The following is a 16,242-nucleotide window of genomic DNA, read 5'->3' on the forward strand; positions in this document are numbered from 1 at the left end:
AATTGACTCGCCCCCCCCCCCCCCAGCAAAGCAACACCACCAACCTTGCAGGCTGCACATGCATGTAGCAATTGGCTGAAACTGGCCTCCCCCCCTCTGTTGGTCTTTTGGGGTTTCTGTGTGGCACAGCAAGCCGATTTTGATCAGAGAATCTGAATCGGCCCGCAGCAGCCCGAAAGAGGCGCATTTTCGGGTGTATGGCAGACCAACCGAATGCACATCCCTATTCTGAAGTGGCCATTTTCTGCAGGTGAACTGATCTCTGTTTCCTGGACATCAGTTGTAATCCCAGGAGGAGGAGGAGAGTTGGATTTATGCCCCGCCCTTCACTTGGAGTCTCAGAGCGGTTTACAATCTCCTTTCCTTCCTCTCCCCACAGCAGACAGCCTGTGAGGTAGGTGGGTCTGAGAGAGCTCTGCTCTTGAGAGAACAGATATATGTAGACATAGAAGATATATAGTCACACCGTGTAGCAATACCTGAAAGGGCATGAACAAGGCAAACCCTACATTTTGAGTTCCTCCGTTCAGATTCCAGTCGCATCAAGGTGTCTCCAGTCGCATAAAGTTTTAACTGGAGTCTTTCCACATGAAAAGATGCTCTATCAGTGAGCCAGCTGCTTCTCTGACCAAACCCTGGGAAGGACAGGGAACACATGCGATTTGTGAGGCAGAATTTAGGTGCAGAAGGGAAATATGCTTAGGTACCAAAAACAAATGCCATCTTTTCCGGCAATAAGAAAAACAATAATATGCAAGGCATAGTGCTTGAACGCTGCACTAGGGAATGACAGGCATGCAGCAGGGCCAACTTGGACTGAGGGACGAGAGCAGCGCCGCAGGGAGGGGAGAGGCGCGCGGAATAACGGGATTTTGGAAAGCGGGGCGGGGGGGGGGGAGGCTCTCCTCTCGCGCTGGACACCTCCGTTCTCGCGAGATTTGGCGGCCGCTGCGGCGGCGGCGGCTGCGGCGCTCCCGCTACCCTGTCGCCGAGCCGGCGCGGCCTCTCCCTCCCTGCCTCCCTCTCCGGGGGCGGGACCGAAGGAGGGCTGCCTGGCCTGGCTCTGGGGATGCTCCTGAAAGGCACAGGTGGGGGGGGGAGAGAGAGAGAAGAGAAGGGGGCTCTCTTGCAGTTCCCAGTCTTAGGGTCCCCGCTGTTTAAAGACCGGATTACTCGGCAGCAATGTTCCCTCTAAGCTGTGGAGTCCTGTGAGCAAAAATTCTACTTTGTGAGCCGCTAGCATTAAAAGTTGTGAGCGAGCCATTTGGCTGCTGCATAAATCAGTTTGCTCTGGAGCCATCCCTTCCTGAGCTGAGAGAAAAATGTGTGAGCCGGAGGCTAAAAAACTGTGAGCTGGCTCACACCAACTCAGCTTAGAGGGAACTATGCTCGGCGGGAATCCGACCTTTAATTGAGCGCGAAGTGAAGTTTCCCGGTTGGGTTTCTGCCTGCCGTGAGACTGTTATTGCTACATCTCCGCTGCCATTGAAGGCGGCCAGCATCCTTTTGCAGAAACAGCAGTTATTATTGCCGAGCCAAGCGTATTCCTTCTCTTTGCAGTGCGATCCCTTCCTCCTCTGCCCTGTAGCAGCCCGCATATTGCTTGAGTCAGCATCTCAGGTCACAGCTGCTGTTGGGGAAGGGGAGCGAAGAGGAACTCCTGTCCCTAGATGCAGCGGCCTGGCCTGTAGAGTCGTTTCTCCGCCTGTCTCCCTCCCCTCCCTCTTTCTTGTTTTTTATGTTCTTGGTGAGGCACTTGATTGCGATAGTTTGTTATATAGGTCACCTCGAGCCTTATGGTTTTTCCACTGGGGATTATTTCAGTGTAGGAAAATACAAAGCATATCGGCATATTTCTTAGGATGCTTGAATAGCACATTTAATGCACCCAGGCTAGGAAGCTGTGAATAGTTACAGCTCCCTAGTGCTCCCTTCTCATTTGGTGGCCAAAGTATTTGAGCTTCAGTTTAATTATCTGGCCTTCCAGGGAACAGTCAGGGTTGATTTCTTTTAGGATTGGCTGATTTGTTCTTCTTGAGAGTCCATTGGACTGCAAGAAGATAAAATCAGTCAATCCTAAAAGAAATCAACCCTGACTGTTCCCTGGAAGGCCAGATAATTAAACTGAAGCTCAAATACTTTGGCCACCAAATGAGAAGGGAGCACTCACTGGAGAAGACCCTGATGCTGGGAAAGATTGAAGGTCAAAGAAGACGGGAACGGCAAAGGATGAGATGGTTAGACAGTGTCATAGATGCAACGAACATGAAATTGAGCAAACTTCAGAGGACGGCGGAAGACAGGAGGGCCTGGCGGGAGCTGGTCCATGGGGTCGCAAAGAATCGGACTCGACTGTGCGACTGAACAATAAGTGTGTTTACACTGTATACACAACAAAATAGGTAAGATAGCTGCATGTGTTTAACTGTGTGCAGTTGTCACTCTCATTCTAACAGAAGGATCTCTGTGTGGAAAATTCATTATGGTAGAAGTGGTCCTGAGGAGGAATAGTGTGCTGAGTCTTTTTCACATTAAGAGAGACACCAGATTTTAAAGACATTTTTGTAAGGCACTTTAGCAGTTGAGGAAGAAGCTTGCCTCACTGGGAGCCATTATGGAGCAAGTCATCCAGTTGTCATTTTTACAATCTTAATAGCTGGTAGTAGCGTGTTCACATTTTTGTTCATACAGTAAAGATGAAAATGAATATCTGTAGCCATTAGGAAGAGGCCTGATTTTCTGTGTTATGAAATATTAATGTGTTTACAGTACAGGTATGTGACAGTGGACACACTGCCTGTCAAAAGAGCGGTGCTCAGGATTTTGCATAGGGAAATGCATGTCAAACAGTCTAGGCAGCTGTAAATCCCAGCATTGCATGATCCAGATTAATCCACTACCTGGGATAAACTTGCAGATCTTTAAAAAAGAGTAAGAGTCCAGTAGCACCTTAAAGACTAACAAAATTTGTGGTAAGGTATGAGCTTTTTCAGGTATCTGAAGAAATGAGCAGTGACTCGCAAAGGCTTATGTTGTTGTTGTTAGCCATTCAGTTGTGTTCGACTCTTGGCAATTCGATGGGCCAGCTCTCTCCATGTTTTCCAATCTTGTACTGTTTCTTTGAGTTGTTCCATGCTCAGGCTGGTGTCGACTTCTGTGATTTCTAGCCACGATGTTCTTTGGCGCTAACCCATCCAAGCACAATTGCTTTTTCTAGTCATTTCTTCCGCATGACATGGCCGAAATAAGTCAGTCGCAGTTTTGTGATCCTTCCAAGGATATGTCTGGTTTTATGTGCTCCAATACCTGCTTGTTTATCACCTTTGCTGTCCAAAGAAGTGAGCAGTGACTCACAAAATCTCATACCCTACCACAAGTTTTGCTAGTCTTTAAGGTGCTACTGGACTCAGACAGACTAACATGGCTACCCATCTTGGTCTGTCTTGCAGATCTTTACCGTGGCTTGCTGGTTTTTCTTGAAGTAGCCTGTGCAGAGTACTAAACAGTATTCTACAGTTGACAGACTAATAGTAATAAAGGAAAGGCAGGTATTGTGTCATTTATACAGGTTTATGGTAGGGATGATTTCAGCTCTACCAACTCTGTGGACATATTGTCAATCAAAGACCAGACTGAGATGAAGAAGACCAAAATTCAGGGGGGGGGGGAATGAATTAAAGTTATACCAAAACTGAACTACCTTGCTATCAGGTTTCATATCTCAAAACAGAATCAGTACTATGAGATTCTGTTGGAATAGAAAATGAGGATTCCAAAGAAGTTTTGGTGAAATTGAAATGTTGAGTTGGAAGCAAACCCCACCTTCTCCTCCCCTGAGATATATGCCCTGTTATTCAGTGCTATCCCTCCCTGCTCAGGTTAAAGTGTACCCAAGTGACCAAAATGCAGCCTTAGAAGACACTTCTGATGTTTCCCCAGGCCCAGGCACAACTTCACTTTCCCCCTCTCATGGGCAGAATAAGGATCACTGTGGGAAGGCTGAGCAGGAATCTTTATTCTCCGTTTCTCTCTGTCTTCAGTAGTGAAACTGTATTTGCAGAAGTGCTTGCAGGTTCATTGTCAGTTGCACACATTTGTTGCAACAGACTAACACAGCTACTTTTCTGTGTCTCATGAGACTGTACAGGATTGAGTTTACAGCAAGAAGGCCTCTGTGATGCTGCCACTATATGTTCTGCTTGGGTCCCCACCCCTGTGATGCAAATGTTTTATCAAGTGAAATATAAAATGCTGTCTCAAAAGGGGGAAAGGATGATAATATGTGGGAAGTAGAAACAGCAGATGGGGTGTGGAACAGAATAGTATAGCCTGATCCCGTCAGATATCGGAAGCTAAGCAGGGTTGGTACTTGAATGGGAGACCACTAAGGAAGTCTCTGCAGAAGAAGGCACTGGCAAACCACCTCTGCTTAGTCACTTGACTTGAAAACCCTATGGGGTCGCCGTAAGTCGACTTCGACTTGACAGCGCTTTACAGAGAGAGAGAGAGAGAGCGTGAGCAGAAGTAAGACTCGGATTCTGGGTTTTCTACATTCTGCGAAAAATTAACTGAAGCTGTGGGAACAGAGTCACCGGGAAGTGTGAGAGTGTAGGATTCTGATGATGTCAGGAATTCTGTGAATAGTCTCAGGAGCCAATGTACTAATAGCAAGAGAACATGCTGGATTTCACACAGTCTAAAGCTACTGCGAGTTCTTAGATGAAAGCATCAGCCTATACGGTATAAGTAGTTGGATTTTTGGACCAGGACTCAGAACACTTGGGTTCAGATCCTCACATGTGGCTCACTGCATGGCTTGAGGCTAGTCACTCTTAGCCTAACCTACCTCACAGGGTTGCTGTGATAATAAAGTGAAAAAGAGGAGAATTATTTACACTGCTCTGTGTCAGGGCCCTTAGTCAGGTTACTCAACACAGGGCTTCATGAGAAGAGAACTGTTTATTGGTAAAACCAGAACTGAAGACATGTGTACAGCTTGTGTCAGGAATGGCAGACAATACTAAGGCCTCTGACTTATACTAGAATCAAACATTCCCTCTGGTAAGCAGAAGCCAATGGATACATTTCGCGGGCAAAGCAAGCAGGCAAAGCAAAAGCTGTTAGCTTTCCCAGCCGAATAATACTGCAGCTGGAACATCTACAAGGTCAAGCATAAGATAACATACAGTTGGTAAGCCAGGGAGAGCTGAGACAGAAAACGGGAGGGCACCCCTCCACATTCCAGACCCATGACAGGGCTACCTGACACTGATCTTTTTGGAGGAAGGTATCTAAAAATTTAATAGATACATTTGCTGTTTATGTTGATAGAAACTCTGAAACCTTTACCAAGTGCATGGTCTAAAAAGGTAATAAAGCATAGCTTTGGAGGGGGTATTTGCATGGAGGCAGCATGTTAACAGCATTGGGGGCTTGGGGCAAAATAAAGATCAGAGCTGTAATGGCTGGTCAGTGACATGGTAATAGTGGCAGATTCAGAGGTAAATCCGTGCAGTATCTCATGGTTTATGTTAGGAGGATGGCACTGAAACAAACACAGGCTCTTTTGGTCATTTTTAAGCACTACTTTTAAGTTGTTTTGTGAACAAATACGTTGTGTTCAAGTAAACTTGATCAATGAATAGTACAAGGTTTATGAAATAGTACTTTTGTCCCGGAAGGCATTTGTATAATTACTGGTATTAAAATGAAATTTCTTTATTGGATTAAACAATACACTCCTCTAAAAACAATGTGAAGATGCAGAATTGCTTGACATTTTAGAGGAAATATATTTGTACATGAAGGAGAGAAGAGGAATATAGAGAGGATCAAAAGTGTACCTGGTGTCTTAAAATGCTCTTTGGTTTCTAGCAGCATCATTTAATATTGTATATTACAGAAAAAAATGAGCTGCAGGCCATCTATTTTTCCTGGAATTTGTAGATCTTTATGTGAATAGGTTGTCAAGACATATTATGTGATGTGTAATAGCTACAGTGGAGCTGTGGTGGCTCACGTGGTTAAGACGCTGAACTGCAGGCTGTGGAAGGTCAGTAGTTCAGCAGTTTGAGACCCGAGTTGCCGCATGACGGAGTGAGCTCCCGTCTCTAGTTCCAGCTCCTGCCAACCTAGCAGTTTGAAAGCAAGAAATTGCAAGTAGATAAATAGGTACCACTTCAGTGGGAAGGTAACAGCGTTCCGTGCGCCTTGGTGTAGCCATGCCGGCCACATGATCATGGAAACGTCTTCGGACAGCGCTGGCTCTTCGGCTTTGAAACAGAGATGGGCACCGCAACCCTAGAGTCGGACTCGACTGGCTTTCGAGCAAGGGAACCTTTACCTTTACCTAATAGCTACAGTGTGGGACATCTGATTAATTGTAACATATTTGCACTAGCCCAATACATGAATTAGTTTCAGATGAACAGAATAAGAACTGTGACATTACATATTCAGGTGGGTAGTTGTGTTGATCTGAAGCAACAGAACAAAGTTTGAGTCCAATGACACCTTTTGTTTCAATTTTGTATGGGTTTTTTTGTTTCAATTTGTCTGAGGAAGTATGCTTGCACATGAAAGCTTACACCTTAAATAAAACTTTATTGTCCTTAAAGGTGCCACTGGACTCAGGCTTTGTTCTATGACCTTACAGGTAATACATAATTCTTTTGGATCATAAACATGACCAAAATACAAGCTTGATGGTGAATGTGGAACATGTAAATATGTAGAAAACATAGCAGAATTTAATCTGACTGTCAGTTTTGGAGATAGATTCCAGTTTCCAATTTGCCCTATTTGGGCAAATTACTGGAGAGAGCGGCGGCGATTCAGTTGCAGAGCTTTATGGATGACACTTCCATGCTAGACCCATTCCTGTCTGGCTTCCGGCCAGGCCATGGGATGGAGACAGTACTGGTCACCCTCACAGACGACCTCCAGAGGCATCTGGATCGAGATGGCACAGCTGCACTGTTGTTGTTGGACCTGTCGGCAGCGTTCGACACGGTCGACCACCAGTTGCTGATCCATCGTCTCGCTGACACTGGGATTCAGGGGCTTGCCCTACAATGGCTTGTCTCCTTTCTCCAAGGTCGGGGACAGAGGGTGGCGGTAAGGGAACGGATGTCCCAGAGGTACCCGCTGGTCTGCGGGGTTCCTCAAGGGGCGGTGTTATCCCCAGTGTTATTTAACATCTACATGTGCCCCCTTGCCCAGATTGCCCGGAGGCACAGGCTTGGGTGTCACCAATACGCAGACGACACCCAGCTATATCTGTTGCTGGGCGGTCAGTCCAACTCTACCCCAAATGACCTGGAGTGGGCACTTCAGGACGTGGTGGTCTGGCTTAGGCTGAGCCGATTGAAATTGAATCCAATGAAGACGGAGGTCCTGTGCCTGAGTCAGAGTGGCCCGGGGGTAGGGATCCCACTACCAACCTTTGATGGGGTGCCATTGGTGCCAGTGCCAAGGGTCAGGAGTTTGATAGTGCTCCTGGATGCCGCCTTAACAATGGAGGCCCAGGTAGCAGCCACTGCCAAGTCAGCCTTTTACCACCTGCAGTTGATTAGGCAGTTGGTTCCCTTCCTCGAACGCAATGACCTGGCAACATTGATCCATGCTATGTTCACCTTGAGGTTAGACTACTGCAACACTCTCTACATGGGGCTGCCCTTGTTCCAAATCTGGAAGCTGCAGCTGGTGTAAAATGCGGCAGCCAGGCTGTTGATGGGTCTCTCCATATGAGATCACATCCAGCCTGCACTGAAGGCATTGCGCTGGCTGCCAATAGCTTACCAGATTTGTTTCAAGGTGCTGGTTTTGACCTTTAAAGCCCTATATGGTCAGGGGCTTGTCTACCCGAGGGACCGCCTTTCCCCATATGTGCCCCAGAGAGCACTGAGGTCAGGGACTCAAAACCGCCTGACTGTCCCTGGCCCGAAAGACGTCAGACTGGTCATTACGAGGGCCAGGGCTTTCTCAGTGGCAGCTCCACACTGGTGGAATGAGCTCTCGGAGGACATCAGGGCCCTGCGAGACCTTTTACAGTTCCGCAGGGCCTTGCAAAATGGAGCTCTTCCACCAGGCCTTTGATTAGGAGCCGCCACTGACCACTGCAAACTGAACACACCACAACCCTATATAACAACGCCGGATATGGCCTCTCCATCGGACCATTTACAGAAAGTCCCGCCATCGGTTTAACACTAGCACTTTATCTAACTGTTCTTATTGTAATCAAATTTTTATCGTATTTTATTGTATTTTAACCTCTGTAAGCCGCCTTGAGCCAGTCTGCACCGGCAAGGCGGGATACAAATTGAAAATAATAAATAAATAAATATTAGTACTCTAATATTTGACTGAAGTTCCTTTTTTTTTCAAATCACAGCAGCAAGTTTGAAGTTTTTATTTATTTCTACTTGCTGTGTTTCAGAATATTTATGTAAAATCTTAAGCACTAAGGAGGATCAAATAGCAAGGCTGCTTGGTACTACTCTCTATAGACTCCAGTTTTTAAGTACCAAAAACAATTTTATCTGCTTTGGGATTTTCCCACACTAAGAATTTGATGTTTAACCTCTTGGCCACCCAGCAAGCAAACAAAATTATACCACTTTTATCTACTTGGGAGCATATTATATTAGCCTGGGGCCAAGTAAAACACAAGTTTTAAAATTGTTTTCTTTTCCTTCACTTGTACAAAGTCACATTAATTTCAAACAAACTTACTTGGCATCAAGGAATGTGAAAATTGCTTATTTAAAATAAAAATCTCGTACAAGACTTCTTAGATAAAAGTGATCTGAATCTGGCATGAAGGCAGAATATGTTGTATCTTTTTCTTAACTTCCCATGGACTTCTTATTCAATGTGTTGTATAGTTCGTATTTAAATTTTTGGTTGAGGTGTAAAATTCAGCTGACTCTTTCCTTTTGGATTATACTTCTGTGTGTCCTGCATGTTGGAGCGGTGGCACAGGTGATTAACACCTGCAAAGTGTACCTATCTCGAACTGCTGTCTGGCAGTTCGAATCCCACCGCGGTCGGGGTGAGCTCCCGACCTTAGTCCCAGCTTCAGCCAACTCAGCTGTTCAAAAGCCCTATATGGCAAGTAGATAAATGGGTACCTGGCCTTAGTCGGTCAGGGGGTACCCTCCCCTAGAAGAAGCGGAAGAACTGTGGCTCCAGAGAGAAAATAGCTGCACCGGTAATAACAATGGCAGCGAAACAGCAGCAGAAGCAGCGGCGAAGGGATGGCCCCCCGGAACAACGACTGGTCGGAGGTCAGCAGCGGCGCGGCGTCATTGGAGAGATTGGAGCCGGAAGGACGTAATCCCCATCGCCTGCGTGCAGCAAGTCCGACGAGCCAGCAGGGGCCGCTGTGGAAGCCAGCTAACTATAGGATTCTAGAAAGTGTGTGCACACACGATACTCTGTAAGCCACCCAGAGCCCTTCGGGGGTGGGAGGGGTAAAAATCCCATGTAATAATAAATAATAATAATAATCTGTGCAGTAACATTTTTGTCTGAAATTGAGTGTCAAACTGTAGTTGCAGCTAGTACCTCCTTTGGTCATAATGTGTTGAGTTTTTCATGGTTCACAATGATTCACAGTTGAATTATTGATCCAGTATAGAAGTAATGTAAAACTTTTGATATAATCATATGGTAGTGTTTGTAGATGGGAGTTAAAAGAGTGCTGTTTGACTATTGTTTGACAATTAATAATGAATATAATTGTGGAGTTACATCTTTGGGGCATCTTGGCATCAGTTTGCACGCAGTAGGTCTTTTATCTGGTGTTCAGCCTTTTCTCCATGGGAAAATCACTCCCCCCCCTTTTTCTTTTTACTTTGGAGTGGAAGCTTTAGAATTGCTGGCCTTAAGGAAACATGAGACCAACTCTTGGCAATGAATCATTTGTTTCTTCTTTCTTAAAAAAAAAATCTAGGAATTAAATGATGTCATGCTTTACCTGAATTTAACTGAAAACGAGGCACATCTGCTGTTTTAAATGATACTTTGGAAAAATGAACAGGAAAGATTTTTTAACACTATCATATTTTATGAGGACAGAATTTAGATTTGTTTAATCTGCTTAATTTGTTTAGTAACAGACATATTAACGATTTGTGAAAAATCTTACTTGATTGATCAAAGTGGATATCAATTGAATAAACATACGGAGCAGAGGTCCATCAGTGGCTATTAGCCAAAAGGTATAGATAGGAACTCTCGGTCTGGGGCAAGTGATGCTCTGTATTTTTGGTGCTTGGGGCGGGGCAACAGTGTCCTGGCCCCACTGATGGACCTCCTGATGGCACCTGGTATTTTTGGCCACTGTGGTACAGAGTGTTGGAGTGGATGGGCCGTTGGCCCGATCCAATATTGTCTTCTCTTGTGTTCTTAAATTTTTATACAATGTGCAATATTTATTTATTTATTTATTTATTTGATTTTTATCCCGCCCTCCCGCCGAAGCGGCTCAGGGCATCTTACAACAATAAAAATAATAAAACAATGCCTCTAAAACAATATACAATACATTAAAATCACAATTTACCCACATTATAACATACACATTATAAAATACACAAGACGGCGACTATAGATGCTGACATACTCAATCTAAGTTGTTGAATGCTTGGCGGAATAACTCCGTCTTCACTGCTCTCCGGAACTGGCGGAGATCCCGGAGAGCGCGGATCTCCTGAGGGAGCTGATTCCATAATGTTGGTGCTGCCAAAGAGAACGCCCTAGTTCTGGTAGATGTTAGTTTGGCGTCCCTAGGGCCAATACATTCAAATATTAATAACGGCATAACCTGTCCTGAACCCAGGTCCAGACTCCACAGCCGAGGATGACCAGGATGACCTAGGGGCCACTTTAGGGGAAGATCTGGAGGCCCAGGAAATGCCTGACATCACCAGACCCAACCCGTAGCTCCTGGCTCCAGGGCCTCAGTTGAAGGATGTGCCCTTGAAGGGTCAGCTCTGGACAATGCTGCCAGTGCTGAAGACCCTGGGAAAACCAGCCCCATGCCATTTAGAGTGAGTTCCCAGACTCCCAGTTGTCCAGGTTCTCTCTGCATCCCCCATCCAGTGAGAGCTGAAGAGATGGCGGGCCCATGAGACGGCAGCTCAGTATTGATGAAGCGCTAAGCCAGTGGCTCGTGTTCCAGCTACTGAGCCAGATCGCTGCCTGAGCACATACAGTGCTTTGCACATTTGGGATTTTGTTAGGTCCTGGCTGGATGAAGATCATCTTGCTCTCCAGGATATTTAAGTACTGGGCAACCAGTTCACATGGCCAGTGTATTTCTGTTATCCCTCTGAAACTGAAACCAGCTGAACTCAGATTGTGACCTCAGCCTCTGTGTTGCTTCGAAAAGCAGACCCATCTTCCAGCTACTGTGCAGATCCCTGCTTCTGGGGAGTTTGTAGTCCACTTCAGGACCCCGTAGTCAAAGCCAGAATGTATAGCCTGGCAGCTGTGGTCACGTGATTAAAGGTGAGCAGGTCCTTCCTAACTGCTGACTAAGCGTTATTGCAAGACAAGAATTCAGCTATGAGAAATGCTTTTTCCATTGAGCATGGAGTTTGGCTCACTACCTAGCTGATCTGGCCATGTGGATCATGCCAGAGTCACCTTGAGGATAGACTGTTGTCATATGGGCCTGCCCTTGAAGACAACTCAGAAATCTCAATTGGTGCGTAATGTTTCGTGTTGAGAGCGAGGCAAAATGAACACACTCCACTGATCTTACAGTCATTCCATTCATTGCTGATTAGTTTCAGGGCTCAATTCAAGGTGCAGATTTTTTCCTGTAAAGCCCTTCATGGCCTGAGACTTTACAGGTCTGCAGTACTACCTCTCCTGATGTTTCATTTGTACCTGCTTCATTCCTCTGAGCAAGACTTTCTGAGGGAACCATTGTGTAAGCAGATTAAAAATTGATACCTGCCCATACTCAAGCATTCTTTGTAGTAGCCCCTACTTGGTGAAATGGCTTACTTGATGTTGCTGACAAGACTCCCACATTGTTTTATTCCAATGTTTGTGTAAGAAAATTATTTAGGGGGGGGGGTTATAAATGTGGGATGTTTCTGGTTATGTCAGATGAAGGATTATAATGTGATTTGATTGTTTTACACGGTTACTGTAATCCACCTTGAGAAAGGTTGGTGAGAAATACACTAAAATAAAAGTTGTTATACAGAAGAGCATTTTTAGATGGTATATGGTATATCTTCTAAAATGCTGCTTGCCACTTACAGTTTTTGTAAGTAAATAAAATAATTAGCCTTTTAAAAAATCTGCTGCCTGTTTGTGTGTATCATTTTTTTTGGTGAAAAGATTTTAATCTATTGATTGACTAATTAATTAACCATTGCAGACCTAATTCTGTGCAATCTTTAATGTATATCCCAGAATCTTCTGCATTGTTGCAAAAGATGTTTGTGAATTATTTTAATGCACTTTCCCCAGGAACTATCCATATCAGTTCTTAGAAACATACCCTCTTAGCTTTGGGAATTCGAAGTCTGCTGCATCAGGAAACAACTTAGTCTACCTATATAGTAGATCTAAGTAGGAAATCCCTATTGCATATATTTTACAAGCATTAAATCTGCCTTTAAATCTGTCAGCTCAGCCTTTAGGTATTCTAGAAGTACCAAAAAACTGAAAAATTTCCAGAAATTTTGAAGCCCCATGAACCCCCCTTTTTTCTGAAAAAATAGGGGGGGGAATGAAGTGTATGCAATACTTATTTTTCGGTCATACCTAAACTTCCTTTAGAGAATAAACAACATAAATGCATCATTTATAAATTAGGCAGCATACAAAATTGTAAGACTATGAGTGTGAAAGTTGGACAATGAAGAAATCTGACAGCAAGAAAGTTGATTACTTTGAAACATGGTGTTGGAGGAGAGTTTCACAAATAAGTGGGTTCTAGATCAAATCTAGTCTGAACTCTCCCTAGAAGCTAAAATGACTAAATTGAGGCTATTGTATTTTGGTCACATTATGAGAAGATAAGAGTCACTGGAAAAGACAGTAATGCTAGGAAAAGTTGAAGGCAGCGGGAAAAGAAGACAACCCAGCATAAGATGGATTGATGTGAGCAAGGCTGTTCATGATAGGATGTTTTGGAGGTCATTAACTTATAGGGTTACCATGAGTCAGAAGTGACTTGAAGGCTCTTAACACGCAACACACAATCGTGTTCATTTTCTATCAAAAAAATTGCCAGGTATACCCCCCTACTTGAGAAGGAGTTGCAAACTAGGGTTCCCAAGTACTTACCGCGATCCGGCGGGGGACACATGCTCCCCATCTGGAACATTCCTCCCTGTAACGCACCATGCTGTCGCCAGGACGTGACGCCAAGTGACGCTCTGGCAATGGGGCTGAAAACTCGATGGTACCATCGAGTTTCCAGCCCCATTGCCAGAGCGTTGCCCGGCGTCACTTCCTGGCGATGGCATGGTGCGGCGCGTCTATTGTCCCCGTGGGAATGATCCTGCGAAGATGTCTGTCCCCCGCCGAATCACGGTAAGTACTTGGGAAGCCTGTTGTAAACTGCTACACACTGTGCTATCACAGGACATGTATCTTTAACTTTTGCCTCCTGAGTGGAAGGAAAACTAAACATTGAAGAAAACGATTCTATAGTAAACGAAAGAAAGTGTATTATTTGGACCAGTGATACTCACTCAGTGGCTCTTTGACATGCCACCTGTTGCTGTTCTGAACTCCATCCCCCAGTGTGGTTCTTGCCACATCTGTCAGGAAAGTGGGCACAGCTCATTCCCAATGGGATTTGATTCCCAACTTGAAACAGCTGCTGTTGGAGGAATGGATAAGCTGTGAGCCTCCCTGAGATGCAGGCATCATATCAGGAATGGAAATAAACGTGGCTCTTTTGGCTGATGGTAATCGTGAATGGGTTTTCGGCTTTTGCGAAGAGTCGCGATGGGGTCGCGAAGAGACGGACTTGACTGTGCGACTGAACAACAACAACAAAAATCGCGAGTGTGGCTCTCCTTGAGCCACAGAATGAGTACCGCTGATTTGGACAGATTCAGGTGGGTAGCCGTGTTGGTCTGAAGCAAGGGAACAAAGTTTGTATAAGCTTTTGTGTGTATGCACACTTCTTCAGATACATTCAAAAGACTTCCTCGAGCATTACATATAGGTGGGGGGTTTAGTTGCCAGGAAGGGCTAATTGGAATCAAGATGCATAAGTAACTGAGCAATAAGTATAGCCAAGATTGGATTAATGCAGTTGGGAAGATGTGTGGATAGCAGCAAATGAGCATACAGATCCTACAAGAGTTAGCAACAGATGTGAAAACTAAGTCTGAGTTCCCTGGAGCCATTCCCTGCCTTTGGATTCTTTTTCCTGAGACATTTCTCCTTGCACTTAGTAGTGCCTCCAGCAGGTATTAATCACCTATGATCAACATGTACCTAAGAGACGACAATTTCTATTTAAAAAAAAAACAACCCTCCCACAACGTTTATTTCATTTGAAGTAATTTAGTAGAATGGATTCCATGCAATGAACTATTAGGGAATTGATTTGATGATCACCAGCTAGAAGAAATTAAGAGACAATGTTGAAGGATGTTTCTTTTCTTTAAAAATAATAGAAAAGCAATGTTATTACATCAAACCTTTTCTTAGAAGCACTTGAAGGTAAAGGTTCCCTTGCTCGAAAGCCAGTCGAATCCGACTCTAGGGTTGCGGTGCTCATCTCCGTTTCAAAGCCGAAGAGCCAACGCTGCCCGAAGACATTTCCGTGGTCATGTGGCCGGCATGACTAAACACCAAGGCGCACGGAACGCTGTTACCTTCCCACTGAAGTGGTACCTATTTATCTATTTGCAGTTTCTTGCTTTCGAACGGCTAGGTTGGCAGGAGCTGGAACTAGAGATGGGAGTTCACTCCGTCATGCGGCACACTCTGGTCTCGAACTGCTGAACTACCGACCTTCCATAGCCTGCAGTTCAGAATCTTGAGCCACCGCAGCTTGGACCACATTTAATTGCATTTGAAAAGTTTTTCTTTGTTGAAAAAAGGCGAAATATGAAAAACAGCTTCAGTGAAGTTCTGTTAAATAATTACCAATAGTGTTAGTATTTTAACAATTTTGTACTTCTAAAGATCTAAATAGTAGTTACTGCTTCACTGGGAGAGAAGATTAGCTGAAGATACAGTTGCTGATGTTAGTGTGTGTACACCAAAGAGCTTTCAACGGTGCAGTCTTGAAACAATTTATTCAAGAAGCGCCCATTGATTTCAGTGGGGCTGGTCTGTAAAAAGTGTCTTGATTTAGGTTGAATACCCTATCCTTATAATGATGATTAGATAGGTGGAAAGTTCTTTAATGTGGATGCATTAGTTTCAAAGCGTTTTTATTTTTGGCCTTTCTTGTTTTAAAGACAGGTTAATTCTGAAAGAAATTGCTGTAGTTGCTGAGCTATGTTACATTGCTTTTCAGAAAATCTTGTTAAGCAACCTAGCTCTAAAGACTTACACAGGTGAACTAAGATCTGCTGTTCATAACAACAACATAATGGCTTTAATCGGAGATTCGTGACAGTGTGCTTGAGAGAAATGGCTATGTCCAGCTTTGTAAAGGTGCTGAGCTATAGCATGATACAAGATCACTGTAAGATTGCCAGGAAGATTAGGAAACAAAAGTCTTAAAATCTTTTGATAGGGATATGCTTTCATGAAAGTTTTTGAGGTTTGCCGCTAATTACTAAGAGATTTGGATCAGATAATCTCCAAAAGTAAGAATAGAAATTGAACACTTATTGACTCTTACCCATTACCTCACCAATGCCTTTGTCCTTTCCTGGATCTCATTGCATGGTCTGTCGGGTGTGATTTCCATTCTGTTTCACACACAAAAAAGTTTGAATGTGTATGACTTGGGCACACTTTTGCCATTTTTGTTCCCAGGCAGCATGCATTCATAGCAGCCCTAATTCTGATACTTGGTGGGAGCAAGTTCTTTCCTATTTCATATGCTGCTCCATAGTCAGAGGAGGCTACTTCCTTTTTAGTTCTTTTATGGCCAGCAAGACAGGGACATACTGATTGGTCTTTAAAAATGTAGCTACACTACACACCCTTAATGATAGGTGACATCTAATATCTTTTGTCACAAAGACTGCGTGTACTGTAAAACAATACATATAGATAACTGGCATGTGTTTC

General features: G+C 44.3%; 1 protein-coding gene across 1 annotated transcript in view; it reads left to right on the forward strand.

The window, feature by feature from the left end:
• MICU3 (mitochondrial calcium uptake family member 3) overlaps window positions 1-16,242 on the forward strand; it is a 75,448-nt gene that overhangs the window by 31,740 nt on the left and 27,466 nt on the right. The gene's annotated exons all lie outside the window — the stretch shown is intronic.

Source organism: Gekko japonicus, unplaced genomic scaffold (assembly GCF_001447785.1).
Source record: "Gekko japonicus isolate JY-2015 unplaced genomic scaffold, Gekko_japonicus_V1.1 scaffold854, whole genome shotgun sequence".
Classification (NCBI taxonomy): domain Eukaryota; kingdom Metazoa; phylum Chordata; class Lepidosauria; order Squamata; family Gekkonidae; genus Gekko; species Gekko japonicus.